We start from the raw sequence: 21,735 nt of genomic DNA, 5'->3' as shown, positions 1-21,735 counted from the left end.
ACACTGACCTCTCCCCTCCTCCTAATACACAGACATCAAGGGACACTGACCTCTCCCCTCCTCCTAATACACAGACATCAAGGGACACTGACCTCTTCCTCCTCCTAATACACAGACATCAGGGACACACTGACCTCTCCCCTCCTCCTAATACACAGACATCAGGGGACACTGACCTCTCCCATCCTACTAATACACAGACATCAGGGGACACTGACCTCTCCCCTCCTCCTAATACACAGACATCAGGACACACTGACCTCTCCCCTCCTCCTAATACACAGACATCAGGACACACTGACCTCTCCCATCCTACTAATACACAGACATCAGGGGACACTGACCTCTCCCCTCCTCCTAATACACAGACATCAGGACACACTGACCTCTCCCCTCCTCCTAATACACACACATTAGCACACACTGACCTCTCCCTCCTCCTAATACACAGACATCAGGACACACTGACCTCTCCCTCCTCCTAATACACAGACATCAGGACACACTGACCTCTCCCTCCTCCTAATACACAGACATCAGGGGACACTGACCTCTCCCCTCCTCCTAATACACAGACATCAGGACACACTGACCTCTCCCTCCTTCTTATACACAGACATCAGGGAACACTAACCTCTCCCTCCTAATACACAGACATCAGGGAACACTGACCTCTCCCTCCTCCTAATACACAGACATCAGGGGACACACTGACCTCTCCTCCTCCTAATACACAGACATCAGGGGACACTGACCTCTCCCCTCCTCCTAGTACATAGACATCAGGACACACTGACCTCTCCTCTCCTCCTAATACACAGACATCAGGGGACACTGACCTCTCCCCTCCTCGTAGTACACAGACATCAGGGGACACTGACCTCTCCCCTCCTCCTAATACACAGACATCAGGGGACACACTGACCTCTCCTCCTCCTAATACACAGACATCAGGACGCACTGACCTCTCCCTCCTCCTAATACACAGACATCAGGACACACTGACCTCTCCCTCCTCCTAATACACAGACATCAGGGGACACTGACCTCTCCCCTCCTCCTAATACACAGACATCAGGACACACTGACCTCTCCCTCCTTCTTATACACAGACATCAGGGAACACTAACCTCTCCCTCCTAATACACAGACATCAGGGAACACTGACCTCTCCCTCCTCCTAATACACAGACATCAGGGGACACTGACCTCTCCCCTCCTCCTAATACACAGACATCAGGGGACACTGACCTCTCCCCTCCTCCTAATACACAGACATCAGGGGACACTGACCTCTCCCCTCCTCCTAGTACACAGACACATCAGGACACACTGACCTCTCCTCTCCTCCTAATACGCAGACATCAGGGGACACTGACCTCTCCCCTCCTCGTATTACACATACCACCCCATTTTCTTACCTCCCCCTCTTCGCTCGCTATGCTCGGCACACTATTTTATTTTCCCATCGTGCCCTAGTGGATGGTAGGGCATGAAATACCGCCTGTCGGCACATGGCGGCTTTAAAAATAGTGAAAGACCCCGGGTCGAACTTTTGTCTGTCAACCTAGACACTGTCGACATAATGCTTGTGTCGACCTAGACCCATGTTGACATAGACCAATGTCGACCTAGAACCATGTCGACCTATCCCCATGTCGACCTAATGGTGTCGACCCAATGCTTGTTGACCAACATTCTGTAGACCAAATGACCGTATTCCAAACCAGCAACCGGGGTGAGTACTCTCCACCTCCTGCCAGCCTCCTTCCCACGCCAGTAAATGCAGGGACTTTTATGGTGTGAAAGGGGCCATCCCGGGAATGCCCCGGCATAATCCCTGGGCTGTATTCCCGGGTGGGTCCCTGCATTTTCTGGTGTGCAAGGGGTCGTTGATATTTTAAGTCTAAAAAAGCGCTGGGTCATCCAAGAGTAGATAACAGAGGGGGTTATTCTAGTTCATTCTTTCTGACAAAATCCTTCTTAGATGGACAAAACCATGTGCACTGCGGGTGGGGCAGATGTAACTTGTGCAGAGAGAATTAGATTTGGGTGGGGTTTTTCTTCAAAGTGAGATCTATATTGCAGTGTAAAATCATGCAGTCAGTATTTTCCCTGCACAGAAACAAAAAAACTCACCCAAATCAAATTCTCTCTGCACATGTTACATCTGTTCCCCTGCAGTGCACATGGTTTTGTCCATCTAAGAAGGATTTTGTCAGAAAGAATGAACTAGAATAAACCCCAGAGAGACAGTTGGAGATATGTACGCTCTAACGAGCCATGGGAGGGACGCGGTACTGGAGCCATGGGCGTGATGCGGTACACGAGCCATGGGAGGGACGCGGTACACGAGCCATGGGAGGGACGCGGTACACGAGCCATGGGAGGGACGCTGTACACGAGCCATGGGAGGGTCGCGGTACACGAGCCATGGGAGGGACGGGGTACACGAGCCATGGAAGGGACGCGGTACACGAGCCATGGGAGGGACGCGGTACACCACAATGCCTCTTACACAATATGTTGCACACCGCAATGCCTCTTACACAATATGCCGCACACCACAATGCCTCTTACACAATATGCCGCACACCGCAATGCCTCTTACACAATATGATGCACACCACCTTGCCTGTTACACAATATGATGCACACCACCTTGCCTGTTACACAATATGCCTCACACCACAATGCCTCTTACACAATATGCCGCACACCACAATGCCTCTTATACAATATGCCGCACACCGCAATGCCTCTTACACAATATGCCGCACACCGCAATGCCTCTTACACAATATGCCGCACACCGCAATGCCTCTTACACATTATGCCGCACACCGCAATGCCTCTTACACAATATGCCGCACACCGCAATGCCTCTTACACAATATGCCGCACACAGCAATGCCTCTTACACAATATGCCGCACACCGCATTGCTTCTTACACAATATGCCGCACACCGCAATGCCTCTTACACAATATGCCGCACACCGCAATGCCTCTTACACAATATGCCGCACACCGCAATGCCTCTTACACAATATGCCGCACACCGCAATGCCTCTTACACAATATGCCGCACACCGCAATGCCTCTTACACAATATGCCGCACACCGCAATGCCTCTTACACAATATGCCGCACACCGCAATGCTTCTTACACAATATGCCGCACACCGCAATGCCTCTTACACAATATGCCGCACACCGCAATGCCTCTTACACAATATGCCGCACACCACAATGCCTCTTACACAATATGCCGCACACCACAATGCCTCTTACACAATATGCCGCACACCGCAATGCCTCTTACACAATATGCCGCACACCGCAATGCCTCTTACACAATATGCCACACACCACAATACCTCTTACACAATATGCCGCACACCACAATGCCTCTTACACAATATGCCGCACACCGCAATGTTCCTGAAACATTATGCCCCATAGTACAGTAAGCCTTCTATTAATTTGTAATTAATAAATGACAGGATTTTACAATGGCGTGATTATATCTGGCAGTACACAGGCACACCTTCCCACAAATGCCAGCCCTTTATTTACGTTTCAGAGTTCCAGATCAGCCCATTATGTAAATGTACAGTTACTGAAGTCTCTCAGAAGATTGGTGCCAAAATCTTTTGTCTTTCAAAAAAAAATTTTCAGTGTGGATGCACAATATCTTTCATGGTCAGCTCATGGGAAATTGTTCACCAATATCTTCCATCTTTCATATCTTCCAGTGTGTATGGGCCTTTATGTACATTAAGCAGAAGGTCAGTGTACCCCGGTGTAATCAGTTTGCAGTCCCTGACAAGAACATTGTATGTAGAGTGGATTGTGTTCTGTTACCAATTAACCTTGTTAACCTAACTACTAATTAACAAGTAAAGCCACAAATGACTGGAGACTCTCTCACATTGGGGGTTATTTGGTTCACTCTTTCTGACAAATTCCTTCTTAAGCCCCGTACACATGGGGGAGATATATTGCTCAGTTTCTCCTTTTGTGCCGCAGAGGTAATCAGCTGGTCGCAGGAGCAAGCTCCAGCGACCAGCGATTAGAATGGGGCTGAAAACGGCAGCGCGCACCCGGCGATTTATCACCTGGGCACACTCCCATCACTGGCAATATGGTCGCCAGCGATTTCAGCCCCTATCGCCCCTGTGTGTACACAGCTTAAGAAGGACAAAACCATGTGCACTGCAGGTGGGGCAGATGTTACTTGTGCAGAGAGAATTAGATTTGGGTGGGGTTTACTTCAAAGTGAGATCTATATTGCGGTGTAAAAATAAAGCAGTCAGTATTTACCCTGCACAGAAACAAAATAACTCACCCAAATCTAATTCTCTCTGCACATTTTAGATCTGCCCTCCTGCAGTGCAGCATGGTTTTGGTTTTGGACGAGTGCTCCACCAGCTCCCGCAACCTCAGACCACACAGACATTTCTCCGTGCAAAAGCAGGGATCTGGGCGGGCAGCTGACATCCGGCGATGTCATATGTCCGCCCCCTACACGTGCGTCACGGCCGCATTACCATACGTACGCCCAGCGTTTGCATGGGAACGCCCATGAAACGCGGGGTGTTAACATATGGTAATGAACGCGGGGTGTTAACATATGGTAATGAGCCCAAACAGCCCTTCACGCCCCTCTCCACCCCCTGTTCGGAGTGTTCACATATCATGCGGGATTTGGCCGTACGCCCCGCTCGCACATGCGCAGAGACGCCTCTGCACATGCGCAGACACAAAACATCGGCGGGCCGAACGCACGCGGATATATCCGCACCAACCAGAATAAGGGCCATAGCCGTGTCACACAGTGTATTTCCTCTGCGGGTGATTGCGTTACCACCAACATATAGTAAAGCGCCCCACACACAGGGCGATAGGAAGCCATTAATAATGGCACGGCTGGTTATTTCAGAGCACTCGCTCAGAACATCGCCAGCATATCAGGCGGTGAGCAGCGCCTTCTGAGCCAGTACTCCCGCCTGCAAGAGAAGCTGCAGGCTCCATCCGCGGCCGGCCTCCGCTTCTCCCTCGCCAGGGTCCCGGCTGCCTCCTGCTCCATGGACAGCATTCCAGGTGAGGACGCAGAGCATTGCATGGGGGCCGGCACTGCCCTCGCCGTCATGGAGATGACGCTGGAGATCTAGCAGCGCTCCCTCCTTAATCCAGCAGCCCCACCGCCCTGTACACGGAGGGGTGTGCCCGCTCGCACACAGCCAGCAGCCGGGCACAAGCAGGGGACGCCCGTCACTCTGACGTCACCGGGAGTGCTGTGTATTTCGGGACCTGTAGCCCCTGAGTGGCCGCTCTCGCTGCTACCTCTTATTTACATTACACCACACAGCGGTGAGTCCAGATGCGCCTGCGCAGAGATGCTGGCGGCCGCGGGGCATGGGGTATTTTTTCACCGCATTTTTTGTTTAGTACATCCCGGCGCCCTAGGTGAGAGATGTGAAATGTCTCGTGCTAAATCTCCCGTTATGAATCTCTGGCACAAATCTCTCCGTGTGTAGGGCCCATAAAGGATACGGTCGCGCTAGATCGACACCATGAAAATCGACATCCATTCGGTCAACAGGGTCAGAAGGTCAACAATGGAAATGTCGACAGTCAAAATGTCGACATGAGTTTTTAAAAAAAATTGGTCCCAAATTTTGACGGACGTTGACATGGACACTGTGTCAGTGTGCAGCGTCCCCTCGCATGGCTCGCTGCGCTGGGCACACTATTATATTCGCCCACCACGCCATAATGGGTGGTAGGGTACGAAATACCGCCTGTCGGCATATGTCGGCTAAAAAAAAAACGCGAAAAACTCATCGTCGACCGAATGCTTGTGTTGACCCACCGACCCTGTTGATCTTATCCATGTTGACCTATTCAGGTGTCAACCTAAGCCCTGTCGACGTTCAGTGGTCAATCTAGTGAACATATCCCTTAGAACAGGCATGTCCAAACTGTGGCTCTCCTGCTGTTGTGAAACTACACATCCCAGCATGCCTTGCCAGGTTTGCCATTAGGGAATGCTAAAACTATGGGAAAGCATGCTGGGATATGTAGTTTCACAACAGCTGGAGGGCCACAGTTTGGACATGCCTGCCTTAGAAAGTATAGCCCCCATACACACACGCTCCAGCATTCAGATGGTCAAGGCCAACACGTAAACGATTCTTCTGTGCCGCCGTTATTAGATGGCAAGCTCTGGGGACCCTGGAGCCACTGAGTATAATAGCGACACTGACTGCACAACATCACTTGGAGGTTACACTATGGCACCGTTCACAGTGCCTGTGCCTGTGATCTCCTCTTCTCCCCGCACATCTAACAGCTCCCTGACCGCGGGTGTGATATAGGGTTCCGACAGTTGGGATCCCGACAGTCATTAGCCCGACGTCGGGATCCCTACTGGCCGGACTCAGACAGCATGGCGGGCGCAACAAAGCCCCTTGCGGGCACGGTGGCTCGCTACGCTCGCCACCTATTCTATTCTCCCTCTATGGGGGTCGTGGACCCCACGAGGGAGAATAGCCGGTGGCCGTCAAGAACCCGTCTGTCTGTGTTTTAACAGTCGGGATCCCGACTGTCGGGACCCCGTCCGGCACCCCCTGACAGGGGCAAATGCAGGATTTTCAGAAGGGGGTTTCCAGAGGGGCGGAGCAAAGCACGGAGATGGACACTTAGGTGACCCAGTATATGCCCAGACAGACAGACAGGGGTGGGGGAAGCTTTGATGTACCGCGGGTGGTCGGGGGCATTATATCAACCGCTCAGCATGTAGGGCCTGGATTAGTAATTTCCACTAATTACCCCTTTACTGCACAGATGGTGGGAGAAGGGGGCACTGAGCTGAATGAAGGGGCCCTGATACATAACTTCCAGGGTGGTAGAGGATGTTTAATACGCAGAGGAAGGGTGTATAGTGGAGTGGGCATATTATTCATAATTTTCTGGTGGGAGGACAGCTTGCTTGACTGCAGATATCTCCAGTTACCGGAAATACATTTCTTGGATTTTAATGGAATTAAAAACGAGAGAATCCCACCTACCAAATGGTATTGGGGACTCGGGGATCAGAGTTCAGGAGGCAGAGCAATCTGCCAATGAGAATATAAAACTACATACCAGGTGTGTGGAGCTGGAGCAGTAACCAGCTGCTGGAAGGCTGATATCTCTTGTTCTGGGAACAGTAGAGACAAGCTGCTAGTGTCCATCAAAGGAGGAGAGTCCCAGCTTTTGTAATATATCCTCAGAAAAACTCTATATCAGATAGAACCTGAAATATCTGACTGGGAAGAGCAATTAACAGGCTTGGATGGGGACCACTGCTTTGAAGTCAGATATCTCAGGTTCCCAAGGGTCGATTTTTAAAATTCTTATACCCATTGAAAGAGGGGTCCCTCAGCTTTCAGCCTAGGGCCCTTAGACTCCTGGGGGGATTTCTGGGTACTCAGAAATCCCCCCTGCGTGCGCTACTCCCTGACCTCCTCTTCCTTCCAATGATGTGCCATGGCACTTCACTCCAAAACACATGATAAAAACTGAAAAACCCGGGTAATACGGTTCAGCCATAACCCGGGTATTATTCCCGGGAGTAAGGTATTGGTAAAAACCCTGGTCAGTTGCAGGTGTTCAGTATCCGGGAGTGAAATCCCGTGCATTCCCAGACATACGCTAATCCCGGGTTTGGGCGCGTTCATGTGAAAAAAAAACAAGATATCCGCTTATGTCTGAAAGGGTATTACCAGCAACGTACAAACTGGCAGCAACCAGCCTGTAATCAGTTATACGCGCTGCGTAATATGTGTGCGCTATATAAGTAACTGTTAATAAATAAATAATAAAATAAATAATTAGCATTAATTACACCAATGACTGTCAGCCAATGGAAGACAACCTCTAACAAAGGACTTTTGCATTTATTGAAGTCAGGAAACAATCTGCTTTGGGACAGAAGAGGTGAAAGTACTGCTCCCAAGAGCTTACAATCTACAGGTATAGGCCTATCTTCGGACGATTGCCCTCTTCAGTACATAAAGGTGGGGATTCTTGGACCTCATCTGGTCTTATAGACAGGCATCTGCTCCTGACTCTCCCCTGGTGTGCAGAGGGATGCGGCGCTGACAGTGCATAACATTTTACATATGACAGAATACACTTTAAATATTTGGTTATCATACAAAGAGACAGAGAAGATTTTTTTTACAGACCACTGAAGATCCCCCCCCCCCCTTGGAGCTCTCCACCCCCCCTACAACAACCACACTCACATACACATACCCACACTCCTCCTATCTCTTCCCCCACCTCTCTCTCTCTATCTCACTCTGTGTAAACAAGTTTTTAAGCCAACATCACACAGACGCCATTCTGTACGTTCTTTAACCCAGCACTGGCAGGAGGGAATGAAACCAACCTATTAGCAAATATTTACATGTGTTTTGCAAACAGGGTGTTGCTTATTATTATTATTATTATTATTATTATTATTATTATTATAGAAATAAGGATGGATTATTTTGCACCAGATTATCTTTTTTTTTTTTTTATGGTATCCCAACAGGAACTCGCGCACATCACTTACTGTATTTTTTGGGTACACACTTTGAGCCTGAAACAGAGGTAAAAACATTATTGCCTATTGTACAGTGCTCCAACAGTTCAGGGATATTAGGCTCCCCTCATTTCCCTTGTGAAGAGGGCAGTCCGGGGGCCTAACGACGCGTTTTGCCTCAAACACCCAGACCAATGTTATGGATTTGGGAAGCTAAAATGAGGCTGCATTAACTGAATCTATTAATCCGACCCCCCCCCCCCTCTTCACAAGTTGCACCAATAGGATTCTTCGTATTTAGGTTTCCAACGCGTTTTATAATAACTGTGCTCCTTTAGGAGGTAAAGGCTAAACTATGTATCAGATAGATGTTTAATATGGGCTAACAGTGACCTGGCGCGTTTTGTTACCCTGGGCAATTGCTTACTTTTAAGTTCAATGTGATATATATATATATATATTTAAGTATACGTGTGTGCGCGTTTTGCAAATGAATGGGAACAAATTGCGCCCGATCTCAGCCCTGTTATTATAGCCGCGGTGTCCGGAAGGCTGGATGTCCAAGGCACTGTTAGATATCAGAAATCACAGCGCTTTCACTGTAGCAGGGACTGTGCGGTCACCAGCTGCCTAGTGACAGACACTGCGACATAATGACACAGCATGAATTGTGTTTGATAAGGGTGGAGGAATGTGACACGGTACCAATACCACTTAGCACACCCTCTGCACACCAGATCCAAGGATCTCATGCTCCAATGCTGCTGTCCTGATTTTTTTTTCCTTTAGGAAAGACAAACAGTGCCTTCATTTGCAGGATATATAAACCAGGGTAAAGTGGCAGCAGCCATCTTGGGCACACTGCATGGGTTGCAATGGACAGGATAGCAATATGGGGAGATGCGATGTATAACGGGTACATACCCCACCTTCTTGTTACTACTGTACAACCCACAATCACAAATGTGAAGCACAGGCTTCGGGAGGGATAATCTGCTGTACAATGGGCAATGGGCAGACACATGGTGTATTGCTCTGTTATCACTCGTGTCACATAATAAAGATAATTGTTTATTGTAGTGTAGTATTGTTATTCATCTGTCTGTCTGGGTCCATGCTCTCACATTGTACACCGCCGTATTCCCACTGTCTTTATATCCGTGTCCTGACTGGTCTCCTACCAAATGTGGTGACGTTCTGAGAACTAGGCGGGTATTATGTGGGTATATGGTGGTATGTGAGGTATTATGTGGGTATATAGTGGCATATGAGGTATTATGTGGGTATATGGTGGTATGTGAGGTATTATGTGGGTATATGGTGGCATGTGAGGTATTATGTTGGTATATGGTGATATGGGAGGTATTATGTTGGTATATGGTGGTATGTGAGGTATTATGTTGGTATATGGTGGCATGTGAGGTATTTTGTGGCTACATGTGGGTATATGGTGGTGTGTGAGGTATTATATTGGTATATAGTGGTATGTGAGGTATTATGTGGGTATATGGTGGCATGTGAGGTATTTTGTGGCTACATGTGGGTATATGGTGGTATGTGAGGTATTATATTGGTATATGGTGGTATGTGAGGTATTATGTGGGTATATGGTGGTATGTGAGGTATGTGGGTATATGGTGGCATGTGAGGTATTATGTGGCTATATGTAGGTATCTGGTGGTATGTGAGGTATTATGTGGGTATATGGTGGTATGTGAGGTACTATGTGGGTATATGGTAGTATGTAAGTTATTATGTGGGTATATGGTGGTATGTGAGGTATTATGTGGGTATATGGTGGTGTGTGAGGTATGTGGGTATATGGTGGCATGTGAGGTATTTTGTGGCTACATGTGGGTATATGGTGGTATGTGAGGTATTATATGGGTATATGGTGGATTGTGGGATATAATGTGGGTATATGGTGGTATGTGAGGTATATGGTGGCATGTGATGTATAATGTGGGTATATGGTGTCATGTGAGGTATTATGTGAGTATATGGGGCTATATGGTGGCATGTGAGGTATTATGTGGGTATATAGGGATTGCCTTGGTCATGTCTCCTCTGTATTCGGCTTTGCCCTAGGTTGGACAAGTGGTTCCTAGCATAGACATATGGTGGACCCTTTGGGTATTTACAGATGCTACATTATATACATATATTATACAGGCAGTATATCCAAAACCATGAGACAGAAAGCTCAGTTCCTCTGCTTTAGGACATGACAGACACATCTCTTCACCCCCTCCGCTGACTCTGGTTTGCTCCTCACAAAGCTGCAGACCCCTATGGGACAACTGAAGGTCTTACACAAGATCTTCTGCAGCAGGACATGGAACTCCAGTTCCTCGGACAGTTTCAGAGGCTCGTGGCTATAAACCACAGCGATCACACTCGTAGAAGACATCTTCACCCGGGTCTTGATATCTACCAAGATCTCCTTGACCTGAGCCCTGTTGATGTTTTCTCTCAGGAATGTTGATCGAAAGGCCACCAGAATAAGTGGATAGGGGAAGGACTTGGGTTGGGGGAGCTTAATGCACTCAGATGGCCTCTTATCTCTCCCCGAATTTGGTGTCACCTCCTCATCCTCCAACGTTTCATAGAGGTCATCAAACAGGGCTTTGGCGAATTCTTTGAAGATACCAGCTTTCTCGGAAGGGCGTCCAGAAGGGCAGATGTTCCCGAGGAGAAGGAATCTTTCTTTGCCTCCCAGCTGGTAGACTAAGTCCCGGAATGTAGAATCCAACTCCATAATTTGGTCATCTGTGTAGTCATCCTGGTCTGGAAAATGTTAGAGAGGAACTTAAGTGTCGGACTTTGGGTTACCACCACCCACCCGTGATTACTCTGCAGAGTCTGGTAATAAAGGCCGGAGGGGTGGCCTTCCCAGACTACTCCTGGACATTATATAGTCTAGGAAGGCTACCCTTATGGACTCCGGATGCCGGTCTTAATTACCTGACTGTCTGGAGTAATCCTGGATGAATGGTAATGCTAGTTGGACTGCAGTGCACTGCAACAGTCTACTTATTTATTTAGAACCTTCTAGAAGATAGATAGTATCTGATTAGTTGCCCATAGCAACATCCCATCTAAAATAAAACTCCCATCTTCCCCCCTAAAGGCCCCCATACATTAGTAAGATTTGGTGTGATTTCACCCAATCCCAATGGATCGGGCTGAGAAATCGGCCAAATCAGATGTTTAACATGCCCTCCAACCCAATGTGCGGTGCCGTGCGCATCGGGTCGGACCCTACAGATTGAACCTGCTGCAGGTTCAATCTATCAGATCGGACCCTTCGCAGGTGTTTTATACACACACCTATGTGCAGGGGCAGGTGCCACGTGGTGGGCAGTGGCGGGGTCCAGGCAGCGGCGGGGAGCAGGTGCGGCCGTGCAGGAAGCAGCAGCTGAATTTTAAAAAAGTATTTTCAAAACACTGGTCGGCCGCTGATTGGTTGAGAGACCTCTCTCAACCAATCAGATGGGAGTCCGCTGATTGGCAGAGAGAATTCGCTCAGCCAATGACTGGCCAGACAGTCTTTGGAAAATATTTTTTTAAATTCAGCTGCCGCCAGGCCCTGTCGATAACAGCTCCCCGCCGCAGCCCACCCGGCAAATCACCGTTAACCGTCCCAACACCCCCACCCCCCGCAGCTCCCAGGGAGTTTACATGCAATAAATAATATTTATATTGATTCATACCTCCCAACAGTCCCGATTTTATCGGGACAGTCCCGATTGTCAGGGCCTGTCCCGATGTCCCACCCGCGGGCGGCAGTGTCCCGCGGTGTGGGGGGGCTGTTGGGAGTCCCCCCTGTCAGCTGCTAAGCAGCGGGGAATAAACGCTGTGCGCATGAGCACAGTGTCTATTCCCGCAGCCAGGGGACTGGGGGCATGGCTAGAGGCTCACAGAGCCTCTGGGTCATGCCCCCATAGAGGCAAAATGGGGGCGTGGCCTCGCGGAAGAGCCGCGAGTATAGGCCACGCCCCAAATTAGGGCACCCCCCCGAAAATGTCAGTGCGCCTCCGGCACGCAGGAGCATCGTCCCGCCTGCAGAACTTCAAAAGTTGGGAGGTATGTTGATTTATTGCATGTAACTATAGCACATCAAGCACCAGATCATGAGTGAGACCCCCCGGGGAGCTGTCAGGGGAGCTCAAGGGCAAATTGGACCAACTTGACTAGTGTATGGGGCCTTAAGAATCCTCTAATCTACACATGCAAATGTTTTACCTTAACCCAACGGCTACTCAGATGTCCAGGGTTCACGCAGTTGATGTGATGCTGCGTCTTCATACGCAGCAGCGGATCACAGAATACGGCAGAATGCATCTTTTTATTTAAGAAACCTCCTGCAACTTTAGCATAATTACAGCTGCTTCAATAATCACCATGGCAAAAGCAACTGTGCAATACCATCCGCCTTATAGTTATCCCTTTTAGTGCTACTAAATACAAAGCTTGCATTCAGTGTTTGCTAGAAAAAAATATTTAGATTTTTTAAAGTTGGGCAAAGCCAGCTGCAGGGTGACACAGACAGAAGGGAGCTATGAGCCTGCCCCTCCCCCTGCAGGGTGACACAGACAGAAGGGAGCTATGAGCCTGCCCCTCCCCCTGCAGGGTGACACAGACAGAAGGGAGCTATGAGCCTGCCCCTCCCCCTGCAGGGTGACGCAGACAGAAGGGAGCTATGAGCCTGCCCCTCCCCCTGCAGGGTGTCACAGACAGAAGGGAGATATGAGCCTGCCCCTCCCCCAGCAGGGTGACGCAGACAGAAGAGAGCTATGAGCCTGTCCCTCCCCCTGCAGGGTGACACAGACAGAAGGGAGCTATGAGCCTGTCCCTCCCCCTGCAGGGTGACACGTGACAGACAGAAGGGAGCTAAGAGCCTGCCCCTCCCCCTGCAGGGTCACACAGATAGAAGGGAGCTGTGAGCCTGCCCCTCCCCCTGCAGGGTGACACAGATAGAAGGGAGCTGTGAGCCTGTCCCCTCCCCCTGCAGGGTGTCACAGTGACACAGACAGACGGGAGCTATGAGCCTGCCCCTCCCCCTGCAGGGTGACACAGACAAATGGGAGCTATGAGCCGGCCCCTCCCCCTGCAGGGTGACACAGACAGGAGGGAGCTGTGAGCCTGTCCCCTCCCCCTGCAGGGTGTCACAGTGACACAGACAGACGGGAGATATGAGCCTGCCCCTCCCCCTGCAGGGTGACACAGACAAATGGGAGCTATGAGCCTGCCCCTCCCCGTGCAGGGCGACACATTGACAGTACAGAATGATTACATGCAGTATAATACATGTATGATATGGATAATATGTTAGTTATATCAGGTCCCACTTGCCTCTGTTTCTTCCATCCACTGTGGCCATGATGGTCTGCTTCACCTCCTGGATGGATTTTGGCTGGCAGCTTGAGTAGCAGCAGACCCCCCACCCCTGTCCTGTAAAGACCTGACACATCAGTTTGCAGAGGAACTGCTTGGACTCCATGTTTCTCTGCCCTTCGAGAGGTTCTCTAGTGTAGATGATACCAACCACCTTGGATGTCAGCTTGCTGGTCCTCACCTTAACGTCCCTCAGGATCTCTTTCACCAGCGTCATGTTAGCAGCCTCCATTACTAGAGTTTCCCGAAAAACTGCCAAAATGACTGGAAATTCCAGTGCCCTGGACTGAGACGAAGAGGTCGATCTGATGCAGCTCAGAGCCTTGTTAGGTCCTTCAAGGACTTCACTCTCATCGTCACTGTGCATGTACCGCTTCTCTGGTGACTGAAAGAGGGCAAATGACAGCTCTTCCAAAATCCCCTTGTTGCCTCCATCACCCTGTGGGCTGTATCCTGCCTCTCCCACCAATAGCACATTCTCCTTCCCTCCCAGGTTAGAGATGGTCTCCTTGAACAGAGCGTTCAGTCCATCTGAAGTCATAGGTCTTGCCCCAATCATCTCTGCAAGGTTTGGTGGCTGCAAATTCTGGAGAGGTTGGCTCTCATTCAGAAGATGGAGTTGAGAAGATGTTGGTCTCTGGCCTTGGAAGACCATTGCGATCCACCGCGACAGGTTCATTTTTACGGATGGCTGAGATCTCGTGTCACTCCATTGCTCCCCTGGTCGCCCCCACCTGCTCCAACAGGCCGGCGTCCACTATGAGCCCTTCTGTCTCAGGTGTCCCTGGTTTCTTCATCGTCTTATCTGGTGTTAACTCGTGAAGTAGCAGCCTTCAGTGTGTTCTACCTTATCTCCTCCGCTGACTTTTATCTGGAGCAATTAATCATTAATGAAGCCGTAGTGGTTGATTTAATATTGACATTTTGGGTTAGTGGCTGAATGAAGCATAAGTGGAGAGATCCAGAGGAGGATCATTAAATATTTTCAAGTATAGGCAAGCTGACATGGAGACCCAGGTATATGTAGAGTTTAAGGAGTATACTTAGAATATTAATGATTAATATCCTGCAGAAAACAGCTGTACCCAGTCCTCACACCATGGGCCTATTTATCAAGCATAAAATCACACTGAAAAGGCTGAGGAGATGGTTTTCAATAATGGTGGTTAGTCATTAACAGCTGAACATAGGTCATATCGCAGTCCACAAAATTCTCAATGGGGTTCGAAGGAATTTATCAAGCTCAGACAAGCTTGGCTCTTCGGACCTTGACCTCGATAGCCAATCCAAACATAGATAGCCTAGATGACTTTTGTCACAGAATCCACGTCCTGGGGTGAGTGCTTGATGGAGACCTAGAAGGAGAAAACAAAAGCCTACGAGGACCAATATATCTTCAGTTAATTGGGCCAATTACTCATTCTACTTATAATTGGAAAGCCCCAACATTTTGGACAATCTCTATTAGCCAATTTCAACCCAATTTCTATGGGGATTGTTAACATGTGTTTTGCTGACCTCTCAAGACATGGGTGATCATCAGAGTCCGATTATCATCTGCAAAATGGGGATTCGTCCTTTTTTGGTGCACATTGTATACTGATGCCTGCAAAAGATTTTAGTGGAGTTTTTGTCACATGTCAAAAAATTTTTTTTTTTAATTGCTGTTGTATAGTGTGTGCACTAGGTGCCTTTCTAAATATAAGCACTGTTACTCACAGTGTGATTTGTCATTTGTTAGGAAAGTTTAAAAAAAAAAATTTGTACAACTTGTGTGTTTTCAGTAAAGCTTAGTAAGTACAATGCTGCACTGCATTCATAAATGTAACACTGTGAGGCAATATGAATCACAATCAGTCGGGAGAAGAGCAGGAGCAGCAACCAAGTACTAGTGCAGTTGATGCTGCCAGTTATAATGATCATGATAATAGTACACAGTACTTCAACCTCAAATAAAGGTGATTCTCAATTGCATAGTAAGGAAGTGAGTAAGAAAGGGCTCCTGAAATTAAAACAGAAAGTCTCTTTACCTTGTTGCATTGGGCAGCAAAGGTCTTCCTCATATGTTTAAATGGATTGTTGCTGTTCCCCCAGTCAATGATGCAAATAAAGGGAGCAATTCAGTGGCGTATCTATGATGGGTGCACACTTCACCCATTTTCTCGAATACTTTCTAATACTTACCCAGCAGCTGCCGCAGGAGCGCTGGCGAATTCGCCAAACAAATTTTGTGAAATGACTCGAAGTAAAGCTATTGAGGCTAATAATACTGTAGGAACGAAAAAAAGGCCCAAATGATGTGATTTTTGCTGTTTTTATCAGTTTTTGAAAATAAAAACGGTTTTGGCATAACCAAATCACCAAAACTAAAAACAGGCGGTCAGTGACAGAGATGTCACCGGGTCTGGTGACACCCTAATCCAGTCATGGCTAAACGGGATACGGTTATTGGGTCACAAGCAAGTAGGAAGACAAGCATTAGGTCGACACCCAGGCTGACAGGCGGTATATCATGCCCTACCAATGTCTAGGGCGTGGTCGGAGAATAAAATAGTGTGCCGAGTGTAGTGAGGGTACCCGGTGGTATGTTTCGCTGCCCATGTTGATACGACATGTGCCGAGGGGACGTGGTGCTACGTTTTACTGTTTATATTGACTGTGTTGATATTCGGGTAAAAAAAGTGGAAAACAAAAAAAACCATGTCGACTTTTTCAATGTCTACCTTACCTATGTCAACCTAATCACCCTGTTGGCCTAACCCATTTCGACCTTTAGTCATGTTGACCTTCCTCCATGTCCACCTTAAGTCATGTCGCCCTAGTGGTGTCGACCTACTTGCTTATGACCTAATGATCCATATCGGACCAACTATGGCCCCTCCAGCTGTTGTGAAACTACAAGTCCCATCATGCTTTGCCACAGTTTTGCTATTATGTAATGCTAAAACTATGGCAAGGCATGCTGGGATGTGAAGTTTCACAACAGCTGGAGGGCCACAGTTTGGCCGTGCCTGCCCTTAACGCACTCTTTAGAACCTAAAAGAAAGGCATGGCCTAATGTGAAGTGGGCGTGGCCTAGATGGAAATCCTAGGTGACATTACACCTGGTGCAGACCAGCAATTTCAGGGATGTTGGCTGCCTCGAGAAACTAGTGGCCCCACTGTTGGGCCCTCCTCTACGACAGGAGCCAGGTGCTGCAGGAGTATGTAACAGTGCAGCACCTGGCTCCTACCACTACAGAGAAGCCAGTATTTGGTGTCAGTCCCTCCAAGGGTGACATTTGAGTGCGACCATCACACCCCCAGGGGTGTAAGAGCTAAGTTAGAAAACAGCTTTATAATGTTGGACATCAGTAGATCTGGGTTTTTGGGATAAGTTGTATTCGGCAATGATGTAAATCACTTACAAAGACACAATTACATCACATTTGCAATAAATAAACAATTTGACAACTTTGATTTGTCAAAATCGGATGGAGTTAAAATCCCGGCGGTCGAAATACCGACCGCCGCAATGCCGGCAATTTCTCCCTCTATGGGTGTCCACGACACCCATAGAGGAAGAATAAAATAGTGTGCCGAGCGTAGCGAGGCACCGGGCCTGCTGCGTGGCGAGCGCGCAAGGGTGGGCGATCCACGGCCCCCCCTTGTCGGTATTTCGACCGCCGGGATTCCGACCGCCGGCATTTCGCACTAAATCCATCAAAATAGCTCATGTATTGTACATGTCATGCTTGCACTTTATTCCCCATAAAATGCATCTTATGTACATTACTGTGCTAGTCAGACACTCAAGCTGCTTCTGCTGATTACAATTATATACAGCATGCCTATATTCTGTGTGAAATTGTGACTGCATCTGCTTTCAACACTTAATGCTAGTGTTTCCCAGCCAAACACTGTAACATAATGTGGTATGCAGTTACAGTTGTAATTACACACAGAATATAGGCTTGCTGCATATCACGGTATACAACTGTATGTGCACCGGCCATAGTCTTTAAAAACAAACAAAACGAAAATAGTGGCGTAATCAGCCTTTATGTAAATACTTGACTAACTCACTTATCTAGATATTTATTTTTACACCCTCCCTCTTATCTTGGATGAAAGTCAACGCCACGCCTTATAGTTTAGGTGTGAACTAATATAGGTAAAATCACACGTGAGCACTCCCCCTAGTCCATTCCTGTACAGAGGTTTACTGGTGTAATGGCTTGTAGAGAGGGGCATGACCAGAACTTGCAGGCCCTGAAGCCTAGTATACCTCCGTCTTGTATCATTACTGCCTTGTTCCCGATTGTACAGCACAGCGCTATATAAGCAAGTGCTAATAATATTAGCATTACAACGCAGACTACAGACCGGTCAGGCCCTACAGCAGAGGTGTAGCGAGGAGCCATTGCACCATGGGCAAACACATGTGATGGAGCCCCCCCCCCAGTAATGTCATTTGCCCCTTCATAACCCCAGCTCTAACTGTATATACGTAAAATAGAAATGTACGTTTTCAAACTATATAAAAACATGTCACAGTGCCAAAAATCTCCTCAAGACGCATTCAAAAATTAGATCAGTCCCTGTAATTTTGTAATTGTGCACAGAGGGAAACCACTGACACTATCTGAGGATACATAGGATTCAAACTCAGGACTTTCCATATTGCACTCAGACACCTCTCTCATCTACAGTATTTGGAATCATCGCAATAGACAGTGGAATTAAGAGATTCAAATCAGTAACATATTAACACATACCATACATATACTGTACAAGAACAGACAAGTGTCCCAGTTATTGGGTTTCTTAATATGTTGCTACTTTATAAATATTAATTGGTCATTCTCTAAATAGAGTTTAAAAAATAAATAAATAATGTAATTACCCCATAGAACAACAGAGGTTGATGACACTCGTGTGTGTTATAAGGAATGACGCTAAGTAAGTTTGACTTTGCATATTAAATAGCCATAGTAATAATAATAGCTGGATATTAGAATTCAGGAATTTGTATTAATGATGATTAATGTATATCGTGCCCAGTGCACTGGTACTCCTGGTCCTAGATAATTACACGTAACCTATTAATATAGGTCAATAGCAGGTAATACATATACAGCAGGACCTATGGTAATTACTAAGGCTACATTCCATCTGAGTCGGGTGATTCCGGTTGGTTCGTAAGAGCAAACTCCTTCTTTAACCCCTTGAGTGGTGGGTTTTCTTGGGTAGGAAAACCCTCCAGGGCAGGATTGTCCGGCCCATGTAATACTCACCGCTGAAGGGGCTGCCGCTGTAGTCGCTGCTGTTTCCTGGAATTCTGGGCCGCACGCGCGTGTGGGGGTTTAAACAAACGTTGAGTGCTCCCAAGCGCGGGGCCCAATGTTGGTGAGGGGAAGCCACAGGGGAACACCGTGGGGGGGAGGTATGCAACGGTGAGGAGGGATGTGTGTGCACCAGAGGCACCACTGGCGCACACCTACCAATCAGTGGCATGCCCGGTAGTTTCTCAGACCCCGCTCCTGCAGAGCAGCTCATCCCGAGGAATTTCCGAGCATACCACCGAAGGCAGCGGCGTAACTATAGCACCGCAGCCCCCACCACCGCGGGGGGGGGGGGGGGCGCTGTGCATGTGGAGGCGCCGGGGCTGCGGTGCTATAGTTACACCCCCCCAATCCCCTGCAGCCTTACCTATCGCGCTGGTCCCGGCGGCTCCGTTCTTCTGCTGAGGACCACCACAAAATGGCCGCCCCCATAAAGCACACAGTTCTCTGAAACTGTCTGCTGTATGGGGGCGGCCATTTTGTGGTGGTCCTCAGCAGAAGAAGAACGGAGCCGCCAGGACCAGCGCGATAGGTAAGGCTGCAGGGGATTGGGGGGGGGGTTTGCATGGGCGGCGGGGCGGCGGGGGATTGGGGGGGGGGTTTGCATGGGCGGCGGGGGATTGGCGGGGTGGCGGCGGGGGGGGGGCGCCCCCCCTAACGGCGGGGGGGGGCGCCCAAAACTTAGTTATGCCACTGGCTGAAGGGGATCATGGACAACACCATGCTGCACTGCGGGGGGGCTGATGTAACATGTGCAGAGAGACTATGGGCGAGTTATTTTGTGTCTGTGCAACCCGCATCCCCTCCCATGCGGCCAAAGGGGAGAGAAATCATTTGACGGACTTTTATTTCCGCCGCTGATCCTGTCATGCAGGTATCAACTCGCCCAGCATTTTCCTAGGGGACGCCCATAAAATGCTCGGCAGACCCTACACCATTGAAAAAGGGGCCGAATTCGGATGTCTCTGAATCGGCCCCAATACGCCCAGCACATGTTCATATGGAATTATCCCATTGGAGTTTATATTGTATAATTAGCTATGTGACACAACTGATATTATTAATGCTTCCCAGCAAATGCCATCATTAGTATTATAGGATTCTAACTTCTGGACTCCTGGGTCAGCTGGGAGACGCCACACGGAGCAGGGAGACAATGGCGCCACCGATGTACTTACTACACGATATGTGGCACCCCCGATATCATTACCGATGTCAGTGGTGCAGCGAAACAAGCGATTTATGGGGCAAACGCCCCGTTAACGTCACTGCTCAGTGATGTCACCCGCAGCCCCGCTGTTGATTTATCGTTAACGATCCCCAGGAGTGCACATTAATGATAGTGTGGGTACAGGCTGAACGATATGTCCGATGATATCGGTAACGATATCATCATGCAGATCACTCATGATAATTGTATAGTGGGTACCTGGCTGAAGGGGAATTAATATTTATTTATTTACAGTTTCTCATATTGCGCAGCATATTCCGTTGCGCTTTACAATTATTTAGGTGGTTGGTAATTGGGGCATTTTGCGCAGTCCGTATAGACCGCTATGGAGCTGCATTTACAACTGGAATTATCCGCACCGGGACGTCCTTTATGAATTACTGCATTTGTTTAGCTTAGTGAATGGGCCCCTAAATGAATACCCCAGACCACCATCCTCCGGTCAGTCCTTCGGGTGAGGGGAACATTGCCTGCGGCATAATTAGAGTCACCAAAAACATTTCCCAAACTGAAATCATCAATTCATGATACTCACTTTTGTATACTGTCTCATTTAAAGGACCCCCAAACTACCAGATTGTGGATGATATAATGTATACGTATATGGAGGTGTAACGCAGCTTTTCTGGGTGCCACAAACCCATTCACATGGGCCCTATTTTGAAACTTCAAAATCTTTGGGAGCCTTGGCTCTTCTGAGCATGCAGACGATGTTAGTCTTGTATTAAAACAACACTGACACCTGCTGGTTACTTACATGTACTACAGTACAGGACCACTACTATTCCCATCTATGTTTTGTACATTCAAGGACAAAACAAATATTTAATATATAAATATTTAACTATTTAAAAGCTATTATACATCACCTACGTACAATACCTACAAATTCTGAACATTAAATTATGTGCAGAGAAATGTCCCAGCCTGAGAGGGAATACTCTGTCCCAGCCTGAGGCAGAGAGGCGTGTCCCAGCCTGAGGCAGAGAGGCGTGTCCCAGCCTGAGGCAGAGAGGCGTGTCCCAGCCTGAGGCAGAGAGGCGTGTCCCAGCCTGAGGCAGAGAGGCGTGTCCCAGCCTGAGGCAGAGAGGCGTGTCCCAGCCAGAGATGGACAGCCATGTACCGGCCTGAGGTGTTATAATATACTCTGTCCCAGCCAGAGACAAAGCCATTTCCAGGTCTCAGATGAAGAGCCGTGCCCCA

Source organism: Crinia signifera, chromosome 4 (genome assembly GCF_055691185.1).
Source record: "Crinia signifera chromosome 4, ASM5569118v1, whole genome shotgun sequence".
Lineage (NCBI taxonomy): Eukaryota > Metazoa > Chordata > Amphibia > Anura > Myobatrachidae > Crinia > Crinia signifera.
Note: the sequence above shows the minus strand (reverse complement) of the source record.